Source organism: Chelonia mydas, chromosome 7 (assembly GCF_015237465.2).
Source record: "Chelonia mydas isolate rCheMyd1 chromosome 7, rCheMyd1.pri.v2, whole genome shotgun sequence".
In the NCBI taxonomy this organism is placed as follows: Eukaryota; Metazoa; Chordata; order Testudines; family Cheloniidae; genus Chelonia; species Chelonia mydas.
The window spans coordinates 61,630,152-61,652,939 of NC_057853.1; the positions used below are offsets into that span (position 1 = coordinate 61,630,152).

General features: G+C 42.4%; 2 long non-coding RNA genes across 2 annotated transcripts in view; both read left to right on the forward strand.

Annotated features, from left to right (window-relative positions):
* The first annotated feature begins 745 nt into the window (after positions 1-745).
* Positions 746-6,777, forward strand: LOC122466616. Its single transcript, XR_006292270.1, has 3 exons — positions 746-861; positions 1,185-1,222; positions 6,683-6,777. It is a non-coding gene; the product is annotated as an uncharacterized LOC122466616 (long non-coding RNA).
* Positions 6,778-21,323: 14,546 nt separating this feature from the next.
* The window catches only part of LOC122466617, a 32,708-nt gene continuing 31,243 nt past the window's right edge, over positions 21,324-22,788 (forward strand). Inside the window, exon 1 of the long non-coding RNA XR_006292271.1 lies at positions 21,324-21,430. This is a non-coding gene — a long non-coding RNA (uncharacterized LOC122466617). The remainder of the gene's footprint in view (positions 21,431-22,788) is intronic.

Sequence of the window (22,788 nt, forward strand, 5' to 3'; positions counted from 1 at the left end):
GAATGCAAGTGGATGGAAAGGTCAAACTTGCACTCAACAGATTTTTCATGCTTTGCAGTTTACCTGCATAAACTGTTTACAAGTAGTGCTTGAACATTTTCCTTAGCCAATCAGCATGTGGTCTGGTTTAAAAGCCAGCACTACTGGTGTAAAATCCTTTATTCCAGTGGGAAATTTAGGGCTAAATTGTGCCTCTAAAAACAGTGGGGTGTTGCATGTGTGTAACTGAGGTCAGAATTGAGCCCATAACTTTTCAAACCAAACTGATGTCATGTGGAAGATGGATAGTATTGACTTTCCTCTGGTGAAGCTGAGCTTTGTGCAAGCATTCTTGGGTAAAATACTGTATAGAGTCAAATATTTGAAAATCAAATTTGGCTGAAAGTGCACCCACAGGCATGTAATTTAAGAGTGGAAAGCTGAAAAAGTTTGACTTACTTTACTAGTGAGAAAGAAAGAAAGCTTTACTCCAAAGCTGACTGAGCCTCTTTCACACATGACATTAGTTGCTGCTGTGACTTGGACGCTATATTCCTGACCCGCTGACAGCCTGCCAGAATGAAGGGGAGGCTTCATACAAATTACAGGATTGATTTTACCAGGTGCTGAGCTCCTCCTAAGAAGAGCTGACTGTCCTCAACTTTGACTTCACAGGATCAAGCTCCATATCCTCCATTATACAAGAAAACAACATAGAGACAGCAGTTTCAGATAGTATGTGTTTGATTGTCCGTCTGTTCCCTTTTCAGAATGACTGCTTTCCCAGAGTCTAATCTCCCCCATCCCGTCCCAAAAAAGGGGAAAATAGGAGGAGGAGTGGCTCACTGAGGTTCATCCTACGAGCTTCAATTCAGGATAGCGGTAAGGCATGTGGCTACATTCTGTTCAAATCAGAAGGACTTACGCACACACCTAAGTGCTTTCCTGAACAGGGCAACCTGTCCTGTATTTTATGGGACTTCTTTTATTTGGTGGCTAATGTCCTGCAACCCATATCCAATAAGAAACTACTAAGCAACATTACATTAGATTAAAAGTAAGTTTTCAAGCAATAAACATGCAAAGGATCATATTGTGCAACAGAAATGTGTGATTGTTGCACCACGAATGGAGAATTAAGGGGTAGTATCCCTTAAAAATAAGCTTTGCCCTCTATTAATCATACACGTCTTATTTTCTTGCAGGGTGTCACACTACGTATATGCTATAACACATCTACACAGTAAGTATACTTTTCTTGCAGTTAAAGTAGAGCTGGTACAATAATTTTGTTTAAATTGTGAATATATTTTTGAATAGAAGTACTGACTTGAGCTCACTCTAATTCATGAATTCATAGTATTCATTCTGGGATAGCTCCTCAGTTGCTGTAAGCTGGCATAGCTCTCATGAAGCATACTTTATTTAAGTCAATGGAGCTAAACCAGTTTATGCAAGCTGAGAATCTGGTCCTGTTTCTGTACATTCTCACAGCTGGCTGGTTTTCTCGAACATTTCTGAAAATCTGGAAACTTTCCCCCATTTCAACATGCATGGTTACTCCTCTGTACATTCACACCAGAAGTACACTAGCTGTAATTCATTTGTTGTTTAGTATTCTCCAGTTTAAAATATTCCAACATGTTTCACACGCACGCTAAATGAACTAAACCTCACGACACAAAAAGAAATAGGGAAGCATAAAGTCACTCAGCAGAGATCTCTTTCTGATGGCATTTCCTCCCATAGAAATTCCACTACCCTCTCTGGAATGGACTTCCACTTCTGCTGCCATTAACTTTCACTGAAGTTTATTCACCCTAAATTACCTCTGGCACATGTAAAGTTCTGCCAGGTCATATAACTAGTGCCTCACACCAAATGTTAGCTAGCACAGCTAGTGGCTACTCTGTTTATTGATATGATAGGCCTGAAGAACAAATCAACTAGTACTACTGAACTAAAAAAACGTAATGCAAGTACTATTTGAAATTTTCGATGGTTTTAGGAATCTAATCTCTATATCCTTTCGCAGATTTTTTACAGTGTATTCCTCTCAGAGGAAAATCTCCCATGTCCCATTTACATATGTAAACGGGGGAATAGTCCCGCTATTGTGGGGAACTTTCCTGGCTTCTGCACTACCCCGGTGAAGTGGGCTAGCGAAAGGATCTGAGTCCTCACTCCCACTTCCTTTACCCAGTGGCCTCCCTGCCCTTGAGGGCTCCCCTTCCACTCTCCTGTCTGGCAGAGTCCTCGTAACCCCAACAAGGCTGGGCCCATGATTCCTGGGGGGCTTGACCCCCAACCCTGCTGTGGTCACCTAGGACAGGGGCTAGGGTGTCCCCACTCCGGGGTACTCTCTCTGCACTGGGCACTTTTCTGACCCACTGACTATTACATACAATTTAAAGCAAATGCAAGTTATTTAATTAACAATTAATTTTAAAAAGGATAAGGAAAAATGGGAAAGGTTAAAGGAAACACATCAACCCGCTCTGTAGCAGGGAACATCACAAACAGTGTCTCTGGAATGTCCGGGCACAGTTCACTGTCTGTTCCTTGTAAGTCCCAGGCCTTCTTCTCAGGCCCTGGCTGTGCTGTAGGGATGCTGTGGGTTGGACACTTGCTCTGGTGGTGGCCACAAGCTCTCAGGCTCTAAGTGGTAGGACCCTTCTTCCCAGTGTCACCCCTGCCCTGTCGGGGTTACGATCCAAGCCTGGCCTGCAGAGCCTCTTGGCTGAGGCGTCTCCCTGTGCTGGGCCCGCTGCCCAGGGTCCCCCTCGCTCTCCCCAGCTATTCACCGCACCCTGCTCCGGACTGCTCCAGCCCCAGCTCCACCACTTTATCTCACCGCTGCTGCTGCTGCTCTGCCTCCAGCTCCCTGGGCTGCTTCTTTGGCCCCTCTGCCTCTGGTTGCTGCAGCTCTGCTCCCAGGACAGGTCTGCTCTGCAGGCTGCTTCTGTGACTCTGCTCCCAGCACTGGGCTGCTTTTCTTGCCCCTCTGGCTCCGGTTGCTGCAGCTCTGCTCCCAGGGCAAGTCTGCTCTCTCTGGGCTGTGCCTCTGGCTTTGGGGCTGCAGCTCTGCTCCCAGGACAGGGTCTGCTCTCTCTGGATTGGCACAGCTCTGCTCCCCAGCTCAGCTTGGGCCCCTGCTTTCTCCTTAGCTCAGCCCCACTCTGTCTAACCCAGGCAAGTCCAGCTCACACAGAGCACGGGACCTCCCTGGCCTCCTGACTCCCTGATTAGCCTGCCCGCCCTGTCATTCAGGCTGACCTGGAGCATTGGCCTCTCCCCATTGTTCCTGGGGACTGTCAGTCTCAGGGTCCTGATTCCCCATCAGCCCTTCCCCCTTTTTCGTACTGAGAGCTAGAAACTAAAACACCCCCACTGAATGTTAGTAAGGGGGCAACAGTCCCCTTACACATAGGCACATTGTTGAAGGTCCAGAGACATCACACAGCTGTAGTGTATCTGTCCCCAGAACAAACCTTTTGTCTATTAGGATGAGGTGTCTTTTTTTATAGAGAGGGTGTGGAAAGAAAGGTGTTCATTCTTCTTGGAGTCAATTATCTTTATCTTTAAAATCTCCCATTCATCCTTTCAAGGCGCCAGAATGGTAGTATATAATCAATATCCTAATCAGTCTAGATAATTATGGTTGGAGAGACGCATTCAGTGTAGCTGTCTATATTCAGTTGGGGCTGTTCAGAAGCAAGGATGAATCTGTATATAACTGTTCACATAAATAATAGCAGAGAAATATTAAGGAATATTTAAATTCAAATAGAGCAGCTCTCCAGAGCTAGGCTTCGAGGAAGAGTTTTCATGCAGGCCCTTGAAGGTAGCTAATATAAATGAATCTTAAGTGATGTGATGTTTCCATATTATTTCTAGCTCCTATTTTTTATTTGATAACAATGTTAGAAAGAAGAAATCAGAAGGGGAAATGAGCCTGTGGACTATCCACAAAGGGAGGGAAGGGTCCTGCTGACCACTGTCTGATGAGGCTACGAAGGGGGAGCAGTACTGCCAGAGTTCCCTCTCATACGAGAGATGCCAACACATCACAGAAGTAGGCTATGGTGTACACCATTGCTAAGATGCTTTGAGCAGTACTGGTATCAGCCTGCAGCCTTCCCTAACATGTGTGGGCTAATAGTGCTATCCCATTGCGTACCTACCCCACACTAGGAAGGCAGGCTGAGGGCAGCTTTCAAATAGCTTCTGGGATCTTAATGAGAATGTAGATGCTGCATTTGAGTTCGCTGCAAAATAAATAACCTGAGGAGGCAACCAACAGCTCACAATAAGGGTAGTTTTGCCCATGGGCATGTGTAAGACTCCCTAGCCATAGGTTTTTATATTAAAAGATGCACAGCATTTACATATACAGTTAACAGTCAGGGAAGGACTATGTTTTAGGGGTTTGAAGTCCAGGACTCCAGACTGATCGCTTCCACTCTCTTGGGTCATCATCATTATTATTTCTTTGTATTTCTTTCTATTATGGGTCTAAGCACCTAAGCATTTTCAGAAATAATTCTCTTGCCTTGAACAAAGATCGTATTTAATGCATTTATTTATTTATTTGTATTACAACAACACCTCGTCGTGCACTAGGATCAAGTGTCCCCTAACATTGCCGCTCATCCTTGCTCTCGGTTTCACCTCCTGAAGGCTTTAGAGTGGACTTCTTCCATCATTGAAGCATAAACTTCAAGTTGCTAAGGATTTCTCTTCCAAGTAAACAATGCAGCTGCTCCCTCTATCCCTTCAGAGTCAGGGAAAACATCAGTATAGACTATACATCTGTTTTGCTCACAGCACAAAGCCCCTCAAACCATCAGAGCATTTGAAGGTTTTGGCTGGGTGGCTCAAAGTGCTCTAACATATTAAAAGTCTTTTCAGAGCCAGATCCCCAGCTGGTGTAAATCAGTGTAGCTCCATGGACGCCAACAGAAACCTAGGAAATGATGGAACTATGCCGATTGACCGTCGCTGAGAGTCTGGCCCTCAGTCTTCACTATTCCTCTGAGATGCTCACAATTTGGATTAGTTTTAACATTTATCTTCCAGATGCATTCATACACATCCATTCTTCCCAACCAATGATCAATCATCTTCTCCTACAACGTGCACCTTTGGGTGTCCTTTATCCATTCCACCAGGTGCACAGGATCCACGTCTTGCTCTTTGGAGATATTTTGGCAGCAGTTTACAGTGACCATATGCATGCTCATAAATATCAGAGAGAATTCCCAGTGAAACGAGTTCCGGAGCCTGCTACAATACATGTTTCTCTAGGATTCCAAAAATAATTCCTAAAGCCCAGTCAAACAGCTTGTCAGTTTGTTTAAATGCATAGCCACTTTCTCAAGTATCAAAGTGTAAACTGGCTCCACATTAGCTTGTGTGGGCTCCTTCCCCACTCAGCAGAACATGCACTTTCCCGCAACGGGAGTCATGGGAAATCAGCAGTCGGGGATCAGAAGGATCTGGACTCTGGAGGCAGAGAAGAGAATCCTGTGTCCAGCAGATGCCTCCAAATCAGTAGACATTGTGGGCCACCTGCTTCACAACAGGATGGCAGGGAATACTTGGAGTAAAAGCTAGCAGAGGTCCTAGGCCCATGTCTGCCTCGGGCATGACATGGAAAAATGTGAGTTGACTTCATCAGGAGCTCAAAGCCTAAAGCTGATTGAATTATTCCCTGTAAATAAATTATTTGCATTTAGCTTCTTTTTCTCTGCTCACAGTCTGATCCTGATTTCTGCAGCATGTTCACTATTCCTAAGTGTTCACCAAATAAACTGGATTAGAAATTTGTTCACTTTGGTCCAGATCCTCAAAGGCATTTAGGCACCTAACTCCCATTGAAATGTAGGTGCCTGAATACCTTTCAGGCTCTGGACCCTTTTCACTTAGTATTCACTGCCCCTGCTGTGTGTGGTGCTGATGTTGCTCCCTGACTTGGAGACTGAAACTTACTAAAGAGGAGACTAACAAATAAGAAACGACAAAGAGCAAAGAAGAAATAATGGCTCGGATATTCGGATTACCTTTTTGCCCATGAGAACATGGGTGTTCCTATAAAGAGCAGCCATAATAAATAGTAAGGGGCACCCATGTTGCAGAACTGAACAGCTGTTTGGCATTCGAGTGAACATGCATAAATATTGTACTCAATCCTGCAAATCCATACACGTGTGAGTAACTTGACTGAGTTCAGCTGGATCATTCTCATGCATAAGTGTTTTCAGGACTGGGGCCACAGTGTTCAGTCCAGGGGTGGCAGATAGGGAACAGCATTGTCTTTATCACTGGCTTTTTCACATAATTTCTTTCTTATTAACGAAAGTGTCCCATGCAACTTTGCTACTTCAAGAAGGCCAATAACATCCAAACACAAGTCCATTATAAAGACTTCCTAGCCTGTGAAAAGAAATGTCAAAGTCCCTGAAGGATAGAAAGCTTATTTGTTCCTGTAATATCACTGTAACTGTACGTGCTGTTCTGCCTTTTTCGGAGTTTAAGTCTTTTAATAACACTGTTCTCATTACTCTCATTGCCTGGGGTCTCCCAGTAGAAATATTTTATTTACTAAAAAGTTTCTGGTGTTTAGTCTGTGCATCTTGCCTCAAGGTATAAACAGGCAGCTAATGGAGACTCTCAAGATCATTTCCATGGTCTGTGTTTTTAGGCACTTGCAACACATGATTTGCACAGTATGCACTGCTGATTTACTTGAAGGTTTCAATGGTGGTCAATCATCAATCATTCGGAGACACAAAATTACCAGCTCCTAAATTCAAGGTAAAACCTTTTTTTAAAATGTGGGAAAAAGCATTTTATCTTACCCAGCAATATCTGCATTTTAGCACATTTCTTAAAATACTGTATTGTGAAGAAAACAGTGCAATTTCTAAAACCCCACATTTAGCTATTTTTAAAGTATTTTGAAATGATACCTAATTTGAGGTGTTACCAGACAGATGAAAAACATCTACAATAAAATAAATTACAATAAAACTACAATAAAAACAAGAGAACAATGTTAGGAAGTGTATAAGTATGTAATTGCTTAAAAGCCAATCTAAATGGCCAGGCCTATTGCCAATCCAAAACATGAGTGAGTGTGTGTATGTATGTGCATACACCTAAAAACACAACTGTATGCATATGTACACACACACAATTCCAAAGGAGCTTGAGGAAGTTAGGCAACCCATTCCTATGAAAGTTCCATGGCATCGGATGCCCAACAGCCATTGAGTTTCCTTTGAAAGTCTACGCCTAAATTAATAATTATAATAATAGCTTGGCACTTATATAATACCTGTCATTCAAGAATCTCAATATGCTTTGTAAACACCAGTATACCTCACAACAACCCTGTCTGGTAGGTGAGTATTATTCTAACCATTTCACAGAGGAACGAATTGAAGCCAAGATAAGTTTAATAGTTTGCCCAAGGTCACATAAGAAATCTATGGTTCCCAAGGTCTCCTTTCCCTCAGAATTGTATAAATAACTGCAAGGTTCCCTTTCCTCCCAGACTTAAAGAACTTCCCATTTGGCCCAGCCACTGGCTCAGTAACTGTTCATGTCCATGGCTGTATAGGAGGCTTTACTTTAATTCTTCATTCTCCTGAGCCATCAAGGGTAATAATATTGCATAGGGTGAATATATGCTGATTAGGGAGAAGTGTTTTTGTAGTAATCATGTTGGCTGATGAGACAGACCCATCTTCTCATCCTAACCGAAGACTATTAGAAGAATATTAAGATATTCAGGCAAGTGACTTTTTTTGTTTGTATTTGGTATATTGTGTCAGTATTCGTGGAAGGGAAGGGCTGGTTCCACTAGCTAATAGCAGGCTCAGTATTCCAGCTTTTCCAACCAACTCTGTCACGCAGTGCACCTGAGTCCTGGCCTGCAAACTCCTTGCTACCAAGATTTCTCCTAAACAATGTCTGCCAGTTGTTCCAAGTAATGATGATGTGGCTTTGTGATTAAGTTGACAGAAGGGGGGAACATTTCTTTAATTGTTTAGTGAATTTGCTGCGTCGTCCTTGTGAATTTGGGAAAGGTGTCGTGTCACACTAACAGCTACGGACACTGCAGCCCTTTGTGCTTAACCCCCAAGACAATGAAGCACAGATTGATGGATTGGAGGCATCCCCACACCGCCCTGAGAAGTATGGCCCATTTCTAAGGGTGAGCGGATAGTTCCTCCTCCTCGTCAGTATTCTCTGATGACACTGCCAGCGAGGTGTTGATGGCTTGTGTTGTGAGGATGCGCTGCTTCTTGGGAACCAACTGGAGACCACCTAATTCTTTTCTCATAAGGGCTGTTAGACCCTCATCAGAGAGCAAGAATTTTCACTCACTGCTAGGATGGGCCTGAACTAAAGCCATGCATTTAAATTCGTACAAAAGTTAGGTCAAATTAGATTCAGATCAAAGAGCTTGAGAGTTTTGCCATTGACTTTAATGGGAGCAGGACCACACCTTTAATGTCTATAACAGGCCAAACAAAATCCCTGATCCAAATATCCCCCTCCATTGGGGAAATTCAGATCCAGATTGAAACGGCATCTTAGGCCCATTTCTGATCACTGCTGACTTGGGTTAGGCTTGAACACAGTTAAATCCCCAAATTAGCAAAGCACTTAACGTGCTTAACTGTCTCTCCACCTCTCCAGCACACCTGCCCCACAGACCTTTGTCTTCTCACCTGCTCTTTCCCCCCTTACACCTTTCCTTTCCCTTGTCTTTCCATTTAGCGAATCCTTTCCCAATTACATCCACCCCCCCACCCCCCCCAAAAAATCATGGAATTAATATGACTTCTGCCACCATCCCATTGTTCACTCTGCTTATCTGTCAGATCTTATTCCTCCACCTTGTGTCTGTCTTGTCTATTTAGACAGAAAGCTCTTCAGGGCAGGGGACATCTATTACTCTGTGTTTGTACATAGGGGGCCCTGATCTTCGTTGGTTCCTAGGCACTACTGCAATAAACATGATTATTAACGATCACTTTAAGTACCTGTGTAAGTCCATCTCTATTCAGTAAGGGACTTGAGCATGTACTTAACTTTAAATCAGCAGTACTTAAGTTGACGCTTAAGTGCTTTGCTGAATCAGAGTCTAAAAACATAAAATATTTTAATTGCATCCCTGAGCCATTCAATCTCCCAGCAAACATACTTACATATGCAAGCTAAATCTAGTTTAAGCCCTGGACAGAGGAGGCGTATGGAAACACGTCACCACCTTGATCTCTGGGTATTTGTAAACCTAGATTAAAGATGAAAAACTACAGATTGCAAGAACTGTAGCATATTTGCATGGTGTCTGTTTAATGTTTAGTTATGAAAGCACTTGTTTTTTTATCTTTTAGGGTTGTTCCAAGCTATTATTTTCTCTTCTGGGGTGTGTGCATGTATAAACCACAAAAAGCAACAGCTTAAAGTTTGTCTCTTTTGTTTCTTCTTCCTTTATAACCTTTTATAGAGTTTAGCAAATTAAATTTGGTAATTGACATGGACAAGTTTCTTTAACACAAATTATAGGCTATCTTAGAATGCATGATCTGTTTCATAGTCATTACTGTGGCTAAGTGGGTTGCATGGCAGGAGACTCAGGACTCTAGCTTAATAAATCATCATCCACAGTCAGTTTTAGGCATGAAAGAACAAGAGCATAATATCATTTTTGGTTCAAGTAAAGGATGATCCAGAAATATTTGTGAGTTGTGCGCAACCCCCTAACCTTTTGGGAAAGAATGGATTCTATACTTACTTATCTCCCCATGAATAAATAATATACTCCTGCCAATTATGAATCCTTTACTGATAACCTGCAGCTCTGTTTGTGGTGCAGGAAGCATTTGACTATCTTGAAGCAAAGTTTAGTTAATCTGTACAGATGTTCCAGAGGGAGGCCAAAAATATGAAGCCCCTGTCTGCCTGCCTAGGTGTATACTGACTTGTGAGTTCTGGGTTACTTCGCAATCACAGGTTTCAGAGTAGCAGCCGTGTTAGTCTGTATTCGCAAAAAGAAAAGGAGTACTTGTGGCACCTTAGAGACTAACAAATTTATTTGAGCATAAGCTCCCTTCATCCGATGAAGTGAACTGTAGCTCACGAAAGCTTATGCTCAAATAAATTTGTTAGTGTCTAAAGTGCCACAAGTACTCCTTTTCTTTTCGCAATCACAGATAAGCCCAATTAGCATTTGTCAGATTCAAAACACATTAAAAAAATAAATAAAATAAAAAGCCCTGTTTAATGACTGAGTGTCTCAATCAAAAGTGTGAACCAGAAAAATGTCCCAAATGGAAATCTCACGTAGTGAAATATAGCGAACAGTTCAGTAGATGAAGTGATTTTAGTGTCTTGAATGTGGTTTTATAAACGGGGGAGGCAGAACCCATTTGGTGCATAGTGAGATACATAATGAGGCAGGGAGAGGAAAATTTGGCTGAGGATATTAGAAAGAGACCTGCTCTTACAAAAAAAAACAAAAAACGGTCATGTGATCTGTAATGAGCATAGATCAGCCTTGGAACTCTGCTTCAAAGGTCCTGTCTAAAAGACCTTCTTCTCAGCAGATTTAGTGGAACTGAATCAATCTGCCTCAGAAGGATGAAGGACTGAGTGAAAGATTCATAAGGCTAGATCCTCCTTTATGATCTGGCCCTTTAGCATTGCTTCGGTGGCACAGAGAGGGTGGATTCTGCACCAAGCAGAGGGCCTCTCCCTGCTAGTATAAAGCCACTGGCGGCTTCTGTGCCAGGCATCTCACCTCCACCCCAGTGCTAGGGTGAGCAGGTGTGGTGGAGCTACAATACACTATGTTGATCCCCCAGTGGAATAGGAACCGTAGGCCAGTGTGTCAATTAGAGAAGACCTTAGGTGACTCTAATCTCCATTAGGGAAATTGCCGGTTCCCTGATGTCCCCCGTCCCTGCCCCGTTTCCCTGTGCTAACCAGTCAGAAGGGTCCATTATGATCCTCCAGTCTGAGCTCCTACATAACGCAGACAGGCAATAGGATTTCAGTCAGTGATTCCTACATTGAGCTTAGTAACTTGGGGCTGTGATCGAGCACATCACTTAGATGAACATTTAGTCTTAATTTAGACTTCAAGTGATGGAGAATCCACCGCATCCCTCCATAAACCGTTCCCATTGAGTTAACCCTTCCAGCACTGGAATGTGTGTGGGACCAGGGAAATGATGTTCCAAACCTAACGCTTGCTACCAATAAGTGATCCCATCCTGCCTATATGTTTTTATCTAATAAAAGGTGTTTTGCTTTCTACCTTGCCTTCTGAGTGGACAATGCTAGACCCTAATTTCACAGTTTTATTTCTATTGCTTGCAATAACTGCTAGGAAGCTAGAAAATAACATTGCTTCCTTGCTTTGTTCTATGAGACTTGGTGAAAACTAAGGTTTTTCTTATGACTCTTTATGCAGTAGAAGCCAACGTGATTCTGCTTTTTTAACTTCCTTTTCGATACCTTAGAATGATCAATGAGATCATTAGGAATACTCAGAGCTCTGGGAAGTAATGGTTAATGGTTTGCAGTTGCTACATCTGGAGAGCCAGAGATGGTGCACAAGAGCATTATGTTTCGTGTTTGGTTGGGTCTTCTTAAAAGTTAAATAGCATGATGGTGAAGAGGTAAATTAAATAAATGGCTATTTAGAGTATTAAAAGTATAATCAATTTAACAGTAAATCAGATTTGGATTTAATCTGTCTGACAGTGTCCGGGATATACATTTCAATACACTTAAAACCACTTTCACCTAACAAGGACACTCCACTGGAGAAGGAGATCACATCATGGAATGGACCATCCAAATACCCCAAGAGAACCTGCGTCAAAACAGAAATAAAATCCAAACTGACCACTCACCTCTAGTTGTCACCTATCAACCACACTGGAACCCATATGTGGGGTATCATCAAACAATTACAACCCATACTCAGTGGGGACCCCATCCTGAAATAAATCTTTCCTGAATCCCCTCTTCTGGGCCTCAAACAACCCCATAACCTCTCCAAGCTCATTATCAGAAGCAAGCTCCCCACAGACCAGGACATGCCAACTCAAAGCAACAGACCCTTCCAGAACAACAGATGCAAAACCTGTAGACATATCTCTACATCTTTCAAGATCCATAGGTCCTACACATGCCTATCAAAACATGTTGTGTACCTCCAGGGCACTAAATGTCTCAATAACATCTATGTGGGTGAAACCAGACAATCACCACACTTTCAAATAAACTCACACAGAAAAATGATAAGACAAAACCACCACACCACCTATGGGTGAACACTTTTCGCAAAGCGATCACTCCCTATCTGACCTCTCAGTCCTCATCCTCAAAGGAATCCTGCACAACACCATCAAAAGATGAGCCTGGGAGCTTAAATTCGTAATTGTGCTAGATACTAAAAATCATGGACTGAATAGACACACCGCATTTATGGTTTATTGCAACAATCTGTAACCCACTTAAACTGTCTCCCCACACAGCCCCTGTCCTGTTCCGTGTGTCCATGTCCTTCCCCTTCCCCCCCCCCACCATGACTGCAGTGCAGAGGTGTTAACAGGCCATTGCACCTTGAATGGTGCATTGAAATATCTGTTAACTACTTATGCTGAACAATCTGTTCCACCTTGTATTTAGCTGTGACACTCTGAGTACATTTCCCAGACCTGAAGAAGAGCTTTGTATAAGCTCAAACGCTTGTCTGTCTTAACAAGAGACGTTGGTCCAATAAAATATATGACCTTCCTCTACCTTGTCTCTCTGTATCCCTTTGGCACAATTAAAAAGAGTTAATTATTCAAAACAGTAAATAAGGTGTCCCTCAAATATTACAAGAAATACTTAATGAGCCAGAATAAAACAAAAAGCAGTCGACTAAACATTACTCACCTGAGATGCTTCAGTAAATATCTGCAGAAAAAAGTTTCGATCAGTAATTTCTGCCATAGCTGGAATTTTAAAATAACAGTCACCAGAAGAAGTCTGCAGGTGAAAAAATTGCAACACATGTGCATTCTGACTGTCATTTGACCCACGCTCAAGCATGTAAATCTCCCGTTATTCCCAAAATGTATAATCCTGGGATAAAACTGAAGCCATTGAGCGGAAATAACAGTCAGAACTATGTACAACTGACAGTACACAGAGCTCAATCTTCTTTTCTGGCTTTTGTTGCACTTCTTGCTGAGTGAAGGTTGAAATAAAACAGCCCCGCTGGAGTGTGTGAATCTTCAAGTGCAACAGAATGATCCGTCCAGACTAAAAGTACAGGGAAAGATGAAACAGGAGGCAGATTAGGGTTGATGTACGTTTGGCCTGAGACAAGGGAGCAACATCACTCCTCTCCTGCCTTTCAGTTTGTGGGTTCGCTCAGATAGGTCAAGGACTCAACAGCATGATTCTTAGTTCCTCCTTAAGTCTGCCTTCGGAGACCAGGATATTCACAAAGCTATTACATTATGAAAGTAAAGAATTGCCATGGCAAACTTATGCTGTATGTGACAAAAAGCAGATCTTCAGTACAGCATACGTTTCTCTTTCAGATTTAGCCAAAAAGAATTTTTTTATTGTTCCTAACAATTTAATCCAGTTTCCCTCCCATCTCTGCACACTATTCAACTGGAAATTCAATGCATAAACACATTTGTCTGGGCAATTCCTTTGCTATCAGAGTTTAATAAACATGAATCGAAGGGTTCATCCGTAATTATTATGATTCACTCCTTGACATGTCTGAGACTGCTCTGTTCATGCCAATGGCTGGTTTTTGTGAGAGGAGTACCTCTCTGATAAGAAGCAGACTCAAAGGGCTAGGGGTTGGCACTGGATACATTTCAGAACTTGGATGCTCATCTGAACCCTATTCTAGAAACTTCATGAAAACAGGATTTGTTGCAAGATTTCCAAAGCTTCCTTGGAAAACAGTCTCTTGTTAGTTCCTTCCCTGATTAAAACTAGGACTTGTCCTGGCTAAAGTAGATCAACATGGGAGTTGGCTAGGTCGTTGAATTTGGTATCTGTCATCACACATCTCCGTGTGATATGGTGATGGAGAAACATTTCGTGGCAACGGGGAGGCTAAAAGGAGATGAGAATGGGGCTAAGAGAAGAGGAATGCCTGTTCCCAAGCAGGCCGTAGACCCACACAAGTGGATGCATGTACTAATGCTGTATGTAAGTGCACACATACATAGAGGAGGCAGTAGTCTGTCTCCTAGTGCCGCCATCTCATTCCTGTAGATGGCATCGTCTAGGACTTGAACCAGCATGGAGAATCTGCACTGATGTAAAATCAAATAAATATGATGTCCAGGGCTCCTTCCCCAGGGAGTTCTTAGACACTTTATATAATTTCTTTAAGGCGCTGAGACTCCTAAATACAGTCAGCTGCATCTAACTAACCCACTGACAGCAACACCTCCAAGAAGAGGGTGAATAACCTAAAGTCCTGAGCAATTGTCTGGCTCACTGGGGCCTATCATTAAGGTATAGACTAGCAGAGCCCCCTCTAGCAGGCACAGTAACATCTGCATGCCTCATCACAGTGATGTATTGCCAGGACCAGCTGTTCATGGAAAGCCAAGAACCCAGAGTGGTATACCTAAACATGAATGGCTCCTACAGTCTATGACCCTGCAGGGTTATGGCCATGCTTCTACAAGAGAGGAGGTTGTGAGGAAGCAGGAAATGTCTGTCTCACTATTACAGGTGAGATTCTGCAGCCCTTGCTCATGTTCACTAGTTGCTCACAGAAGTAGTCCCATTGCAGGCACTATCTCACGATTAGTCAGAATTGCAAGTACAAGGAGGTGGTGCTCTAACTAGAAGGGATTCTGCCAGTCTGAGTTTGGCAGCCTCCGCTAAATCATGGAAATAGTTAATTTTAAAGGCGACAGCCGGAGTTGGCAGAGTGTCACCACAAATCATCCAATCTCCCAAAATATTATCATTGCATGGTAGACAAAACTGTGGCTTGTGGTTATCTTGCCAGACTCTCGGGTGGGGGTGGGGTTTCAAATAGCTCGCAGCACCATATGTTTCCGTTTTCTCCATATTGCTACACCGTATTCTGCTATAGTAAGAGAAGCATTGAGCCTATGAATGTATACATCTAGCTTTACTGTGATTTTTTCCCCTTTCTTCCCTTTCATCTCTTCCCCTACAGACTCTTCCAAACACCTCTGTTAAAATCATCTTCCATTCCTGTCATCCTGATGCTGTCGCTCACACCCATGCCCTTCTTGAACCCCTTTCCTGGCTTCCTGTCGCTTACCACATTACCATCAAATTCCCCCTGACGTCCATCTCTGCTCTTAACTCTTTCTGCTCCACTAGTGAGTCCCCATGGGCCTCTCAGTCCTCTCATTTTATAGCTCCTTCATTTACTTTCAGCTTTCCACCTTCTCCTATGCCTGTCCCTAAGCTTGGGATAAATTCTGTTTTCTAAGATCCAGACAAACCCTGAAAGAGATAGTGCTACTTAAATTTCTTCTGTAGTAAAAAGCTGATTGAAGTGAAGATAAAAATCCCAGCAGTGTAGGAAGTTCTCATGGTAGTTGGGGTGGATGGGGGGGAGCATTTTAATGAAAATTAAAAATGCCTTTCCACAGTATCTTATTCTAGAGCATGTCACTCATTTTAAACCCAGATTCTCTGCCCCACAAAAACCTGCTGTTACCTCACTGTTTGCATCTGTCAGTTATTGACATCAGTAACGTTGAGTCTTGTCGGGGAAGTTACAGAAAATTGTAAATCCTACAATATTTGGAAGATGCTTCTGCTGCGGGATTGTGGGGGATTTTTTGAAGAACACATTCTTATTGTAATTAGCATCCCAAACCATCCTCTTGGAACTACTCTAGTTTCAGTATTGCTCAATGAAACTTACAGTTACCAAATTTAAGTGATCTGCAGCATTCTAATCAATAGAACAGAAAATGGATTGAAAGCTATGTCTTTGTAATGCTATAAATTGTTTCAGAATTCTTTGCAATGTCTCTGTTAAGGACATTCTATTCTGTTAGTTGATCTGGTTTTGGTCAGCATCTTAAGCCCATGGATAAGTGCACTTTGTTTTCTTTAAACAGATGTTTTATCTGTCACACATAATGTTTATCAGATTAGGTAATTCTATGTGATTGTGTCAACTTGTTCTAGCTAATTCTTTACAGGCAAGGCAACCTAATCAGAATTACTGAGCAAGCTGGGAAATTCATTTTTCTTTCTTTCACGGTCATATTTTGTTGTCCTGGAAAATCTTTTATCCCCATACAGTATGTGCTGGAATCATTATCCTGCTCTATGCTATATCACGTTTATTTTAAAGCCTATTTATCTCATGTTAAATCAAAAGTGGAAATTCAGTCACATGTTCTGAGGGTGTTTTACAAATCCACATCGCTTGAAGAACCCTATACAAAAAACCCTGGAGTTCAATCTGAGAGCATATGCTACTGTTTGTGACAGGTATTGTAGCATCTGTTCATTCATCTTGCAGGGACAAAGAGATGGATTGTAAGAAATGAAACAAGGAGATGACCTGCAATATGTGTTACATAGAGGAAGACAAATTCTGTGGTATGTATGGCAGGCAGGGGAAGAGATCAGAGCACCTGCAATGCCCCTTGCCTTGAACTGCATGTACTGTACATTGTCAAGAACAGGATTTAGCACTGTACACATAGGAATAGCAGGAGAAAGAGGTTTCAGAGTAACAGCCGTGTTAGTCTGTATTCGTAAAAAGAAAAGGAGTACTTGTGGCACCTTAGAGAAAGAGAGGATTTTTCAAGTTTGTGTTTTCTATTCAGGGTGCTACAGAAGCATTACACGCAGCATTCAATCTAATAACCCCAGGCTCAGTTCTACAATCTCTACTCTCACTGGGTGACACATGTAAATAGTCCTGTTGACTGTGTTGGCAGTGTTTGCATGAGCAAGTAGTACTCATTCTGCAACTCGTGCTCACAGACCCCAAGAAGAGGAATGTCTCAGGCTTCCACACTGGCTAGCACATACCTAGGCTCTCCAGCGGGCTTGTACTTGGACAGATGGCCTGTATTGAGGCTGTGCCACTGCCTCTTCATTGCTATTGTTACCCACACTAGCTAGGTTACAGGTATGCCAATCTGTGATAAATCACACCTTCGCTTGTAGTGTAGTTATCCTCTCTGTGTCTATGCATTTATGGGTGAGGAGTACTCCTGCTGGAGAACTGGAGCCCAACTGCATATGCCTTTCAGTCCTAGCAATCTGTTTTTAAGGGTATCTTTGCAAGAAAAAGGACTTGTTTTTTGCTTGAAAAACACAAAAGATTCTCCTCTGTGTTGGATCATATTAAAGAAGTTCTGTATTAAAATCACAAATGAGTTTGATTCCCCATAGTTTAAATTCCAGGGTATTACTAATTAAGAGGTCTCTTGGTTTTTGGTACTGTTTCTCTCCCTCTATGTGTGAAACTTGCAAGCTGCTAATTGTGTTAGTACATTCTAAGACAGAGTCTGTTCTCAAAGCAATTCACAGAGAGAGAGACTCAAAGCAATATTCTAACAACAGAAACAGCACCCAGAAACTCCCCGCCCTTTTGTTGTATTAACAATTGTGATTAAAATAGAGATAGAGGATGTATGTGGATGGATGCTTGGTGTGGATAATCACTGAATGATCAGGGAGGTGCCAGCCTAAGAATCCAGTGTCCATCGGCTGAAGAAGGCGTCAAGTGGAAATAACCAGAGGACCCCCGGAGGGCAGACTGGAATCCACCCAACAGCCTCAAGAATGGGAGAACCAAAGATAACATCTCGGAGCCGTCAGGAATGTGCTATCTGCTGATTGATTCAGCAACAGCATGATGAAGCAATTCCCATAGACTGGCATAGGAAGAAATTCCTATAAAAATAGACTCTAAAAAGTGAGAACTTTGGGGTCTGATTCTGCAAAGCAACTTCCAGGAGCATCAGATGAGCATCTGACAAGGCCCTGCTCCCTCCTCATGTCCAGGCCACCTGGCCAGTGGCTTGGCATGAGCAACTCTAAGGCTGGTAACTACGATAACAACCTTGCAGAACCTGTGTGTGTGTGTATGAATGAATGTGTGAATAAATATGAGATTGAATGGAATGTTATAGCTATAACTAACTGCTTTCTATGATTCTTTCTGTATTCACAATAAATGTGGTATTTTGCCTTTTCCCCTTTAATAAGATCGTGTTGGTTTTTAATTTATTGGTATAACATCTGTAGCATCAAAGGCCAGTTCTGATAACAAGGGCTCAGCTGAGCCCAATCAGTGGCTGGGTGTCTGTTGGGACAAGAAGACAGTAGGGCCTATTGCAGTCTGAGGAGCTAGCTCCCCTTGAATAGATCATTGAAAAAGCTTTGGGTGTAGATTTCTAGCTCTTACTTCATAGCAGCTGGATTGGGCATCCCTTCAGGCAAATAAGAGTTCAGTTGCCCAAAGCAGAAGCATGTATGGCAGTGGCACATCTCTAGTGAAATACCAAATGAGAGTTGCAGACCACAAGAAACTTGTGACTCAGTATTGCTTAGCAACAACACATGTTTAGGTCACAAACTTGGTGACATAATTCACACTGTGGAGGGGTAACATATGAATATATAACACATGCACCTGCTAGAAGTAATTAACCTGCTATTCTGGCAACAATCTTCTAGAGAAGGGCATGCACAAAGCTAAAATAACATTGTAGTTGCACAGATTAATATTTTCAAAAGTTGGGAAATGCAGAAGTTAAGGTTCTTACTGAAAGGTTAACTGAGTCGCATGGCCTGTTATGTAGAATTCCTACATGGTTAAAATTACGATTGATTACTGTTTTTTGCTTGTGTCTTAAGTGTATTTCATAAATGTACAAGATGGGCCACAGGACGGTGTCAGTATTGTTGTAGAAATCTAGACTTTTGCATTTCCTGACTCTCCTTCAATATTTACTGTGCATTTTAAGATTGTATGAATTTTTTTTCCAGTTAACTGACATTTGTTTTACAAGGCCAAGAAGACAAAAAAGTACTTGGCTCACTAATGTTAACATTTAAGTGTCCAATTAGGGTTTGAAGTTCATGCCTCAAAGAGGAAGAAGGGGTGACCTTCCATTTTTGCTGCTGCTTTTGATATTGTCTGACGTCCATTCTCTGCATTGATACTTACATTCTGATGCTTATATCTAGGCTTGGCAGAATTTGTTCTTTGTTGGTTTTCTGTTTTGTTTTGTTTTACATAATTTTGATGGCTAATATTTGTTGGTTTTAAAGAATTTTTGTAGATTTGTATTTATTTAAATTTTCACAGTTGTGGGAAATTATGGGCAAGGCAGACAATGGGTGGGATCAGACAACAACTATTTAGTGGCAGTAGACATTGAGATTCAAAAAGTTAAATCTTGATGACTGTTAAAACACAAATTGTCTACATTACATGTCAAAATTTACAGAATAAATATCCTTAAATCAAACTCTAATAAGTTCTCAAGCAGCATTTTTCTTGCTTTGCCTATCTGTTAATTTTTATTATTATTGATGGAAATATTTTTTTGTTGGTTTGTGTCTGTTCGGTAGAATTGACGTTTGCTGACAATTTACTGATAAAAATCAAATCCTTCCATGCAAACTTATACCTTGGCAATGGGAAAAGATAGTGTATGTCAGGTGCCACCAGATGGCACTGTTATACATGATCTTACAAGTTTCTTTTTCTTAGTGTGAGCAAGATTTTAGTCTTTTAAATTATGCTGTATTATTGTTAGTTTTGCTGTGCAGTTATCCTTTGAGGGAAGCTGTGTCAGATAGCAGAGTTTTGTTTTATTCTCCATGTTTGAAGACAATGCTTGGGACACAGTAACCTTCTGGGAACTGGACATTGGTGTGTTGGCTGAGATTTCTGGAAGAAAGGATTTGCCTGCCTGTTTGTGACTGCCTCAGTACCAGGACTGGTGCATATGTGTTTTAAAAAACAAAAGACAAAAAAAGAAAGAGAAAGAAAAAAGCAAGTTACACTTAATGTACCCAAACTCTGAGTCCCATATTTCCCCTCCAGTGAGACGCTGCCCTGCAAGGCCCTGGAATTCTTCTATGCCTTGGCAGAGGGGCAACAATAGAAACAAATGTTTTTAATGAAAGCTTAGAATTTACAGTGATATTGCAGAATTCAGAAAAAAAAAGAAAAAAGAAACAAACAAAAAAAAACCCTGCAGAGTCCCTACAATTCTGGAGTCCACAATTTCTCAGCCCCATATTAATATCTGAGACTCTTATAAGCATGTGACAATAGCAATTTACATCTGCTTTATAACTTCAGCTGCTAACATCTCCTTTCAGATTAATGGAATACAGAACATATAGTATTAAGCAAACCAGCCACTCAATACTGGTACCCTGTATCATTGGGCATTGTGACAACAGAGAACATGAGCCTAACCCCACTGGTTGGAAGCAGAGCTAAACTCCAGTGTGTTGTAAGCCACACAACAGCCTGTGGAGTGCCAAACAGTGTTAATAAGCTTAACAAGCTTTAAACATTTCTCACATTAATAAAAATAAATATAACCATCTAGCAGGCCAGAGGGGTGGGGCAGATCTAGTACTGTGGGTGCTCATTGATAATACCTTGCACTTGTGTGTATCATCTTTCATCCACGGATCTCAAAGCATTGTACAAAGCTCATGCAGTATTATTCATCCCATTGTAAAGATAGGGAAACAGAAACAGAGAGAAGTTAAGCCACCTACTCAAGGCCCCAGTGGCAAAGCTAGAAATAGCATCTAGCTCTCCTGACTCCACTCCCTTGTCCTAATCAGCAGACCATGCCACCTCCCCTACGGCTGCAGCATGCTTCTCAGCTGTCCCTCTTTTCAGACCTAAATTTAACTCCATTTCACACAAACCCTTGGGTTTTCTTGCGGCTGTTACCTTAAATTATAGACATCAGAAATGCTGACTAAGTGAGCCATAAAAATTGTTGCTGTCAGAGCCTGGAAACACGATCCTGCTCCAGAAACTGAGAGGGCTTAGTTAAGTTTAAGTCTCTTCACACATAAAACATTCTCACATTGATAAATACCTACAGCTTCTTATGGACTGAGTGCCTTTTCCATAACTTTTTGGTAACCAGCTATAATAATGCTGGGTTGGTACCTAGAGATGATGGTGATGGGACTGTTTGAAATACCACAGTCTGATGATGGATCCCCAGGAGTCTGTCTCGTTAACATAAAAGGTCTTTAATTTTAGGGGCAAGTCCTTGCTCCCTCTCAAAATGAAGCACAAAGGACTGCACCCCGCAAACCTGAGTGGAGCATGAGGATCCCCTGGTTCTGGGTGGAATCTGTCAATGTGAAGACTTGGGCCACCAAGGCAAAGGTGAGTAACTGAATGACTTGTTTCCTCCTTGCCTAGAGCTTTTGTGTTTCTCCCTCAATGCCCCCGCAGTGGCCTGTCTGCACAGTGGCATTAGGTTGCCACAGATAACACTACCAAAACCTCTTCCCCAAGCGGGGAGCAGAAACCTACCTGATTTGTTGCCACTAGTGAAGCCCAACGGCTGCAGTACTGCATAGGCAGCTCTTGTTATGCAGGAAGGCTGCATAATAATGGATCCGCTGGCTTTGCCCTAAACCCTCTCCGTAGCCAGAAGCTAGGAGCCCCTACAGAGCTCCAAGGGAGGCTTGGTGCAGCAGGTACAGATCCCCCAGTATAGGCCCCTGAAGTCCTGTTCCCAGCCAGGGCCTTCTAGGGGTGCAGAGTATGGGCAGGACTTTCCCACTAGTGCCCCGGTTTGCTGTTTCCCTCTGTGCTGAAAGGACACAAATACTATGTCCGTTTGATAGTTCTCCATGGAAACATTAGGCCAAACGGAGTGCTGACATATACCCCATGCACCTGCCCTGAGCACACAGTCTGGGCCTTTCTCTCTACTGTAGCTCTATTGCTTTCTCCGTGGTACTTCACAGTGTTTTATAATTCTAGTATTTTACCTTTGTAGAAGCAGCATGTCCGGGGCTCTGTCCCGGAGCATCCGTTTGATTCTTTGGTTTTCTGGTACGCTTGTCTGAGCTCCTTACGTTTCACCCGGCACTGTGTTGCGTCCCTGCTGTAGCCTCTGTCCCTCTTGGCCTCGGAGACTTTTTGAAACGTTTTGGCATTTCGTCTTTTGGAACGTAGTTCTGATAGCACGGATTCCTCTCCCCACACAGCGATCAGATCCAGTACCTCCCGTTCGGTCCATGCTGGAGCTCTTTTTCGATTCTGGGACTGCATGGTCACCTGTGCTGATGAGCTCGCCTGGCAAAACAGGAAATGAGATTCAAAAGTTCCTGGGGCTTTTCCTGTACACCTGGCCGGTGCATCCAAGTTCAGAGTGCTGTCCAGAGCGGTCACAATGGTGCACTGTGGGATAGCTCCCGGTGGCCAATACCTTCGAATTGCATCCACACTAACCCTAATTCGAAACGGCGATGTGGATTTCAGTGCTAATCCCCTCGTTGGGGAGGAGTACAGAAATCGGTTTTAAGAGCCCTTTATGTCGAAAAAATGGCTTCATTGTGTGGACGGGTGCATGGTTAATTTGATTTAACGCTGCTAAATCCGACATAAACTTGTAGTAGAAAATACAGAATAAGATTCAAGTGTTGCAGCAGAAGTGATTTAGGCTCCTAAATCTCATTTTCAAAAGTGACCTAGGTACTTAGGACCAGATTTTCAAAGGTATTTAGGGGTCT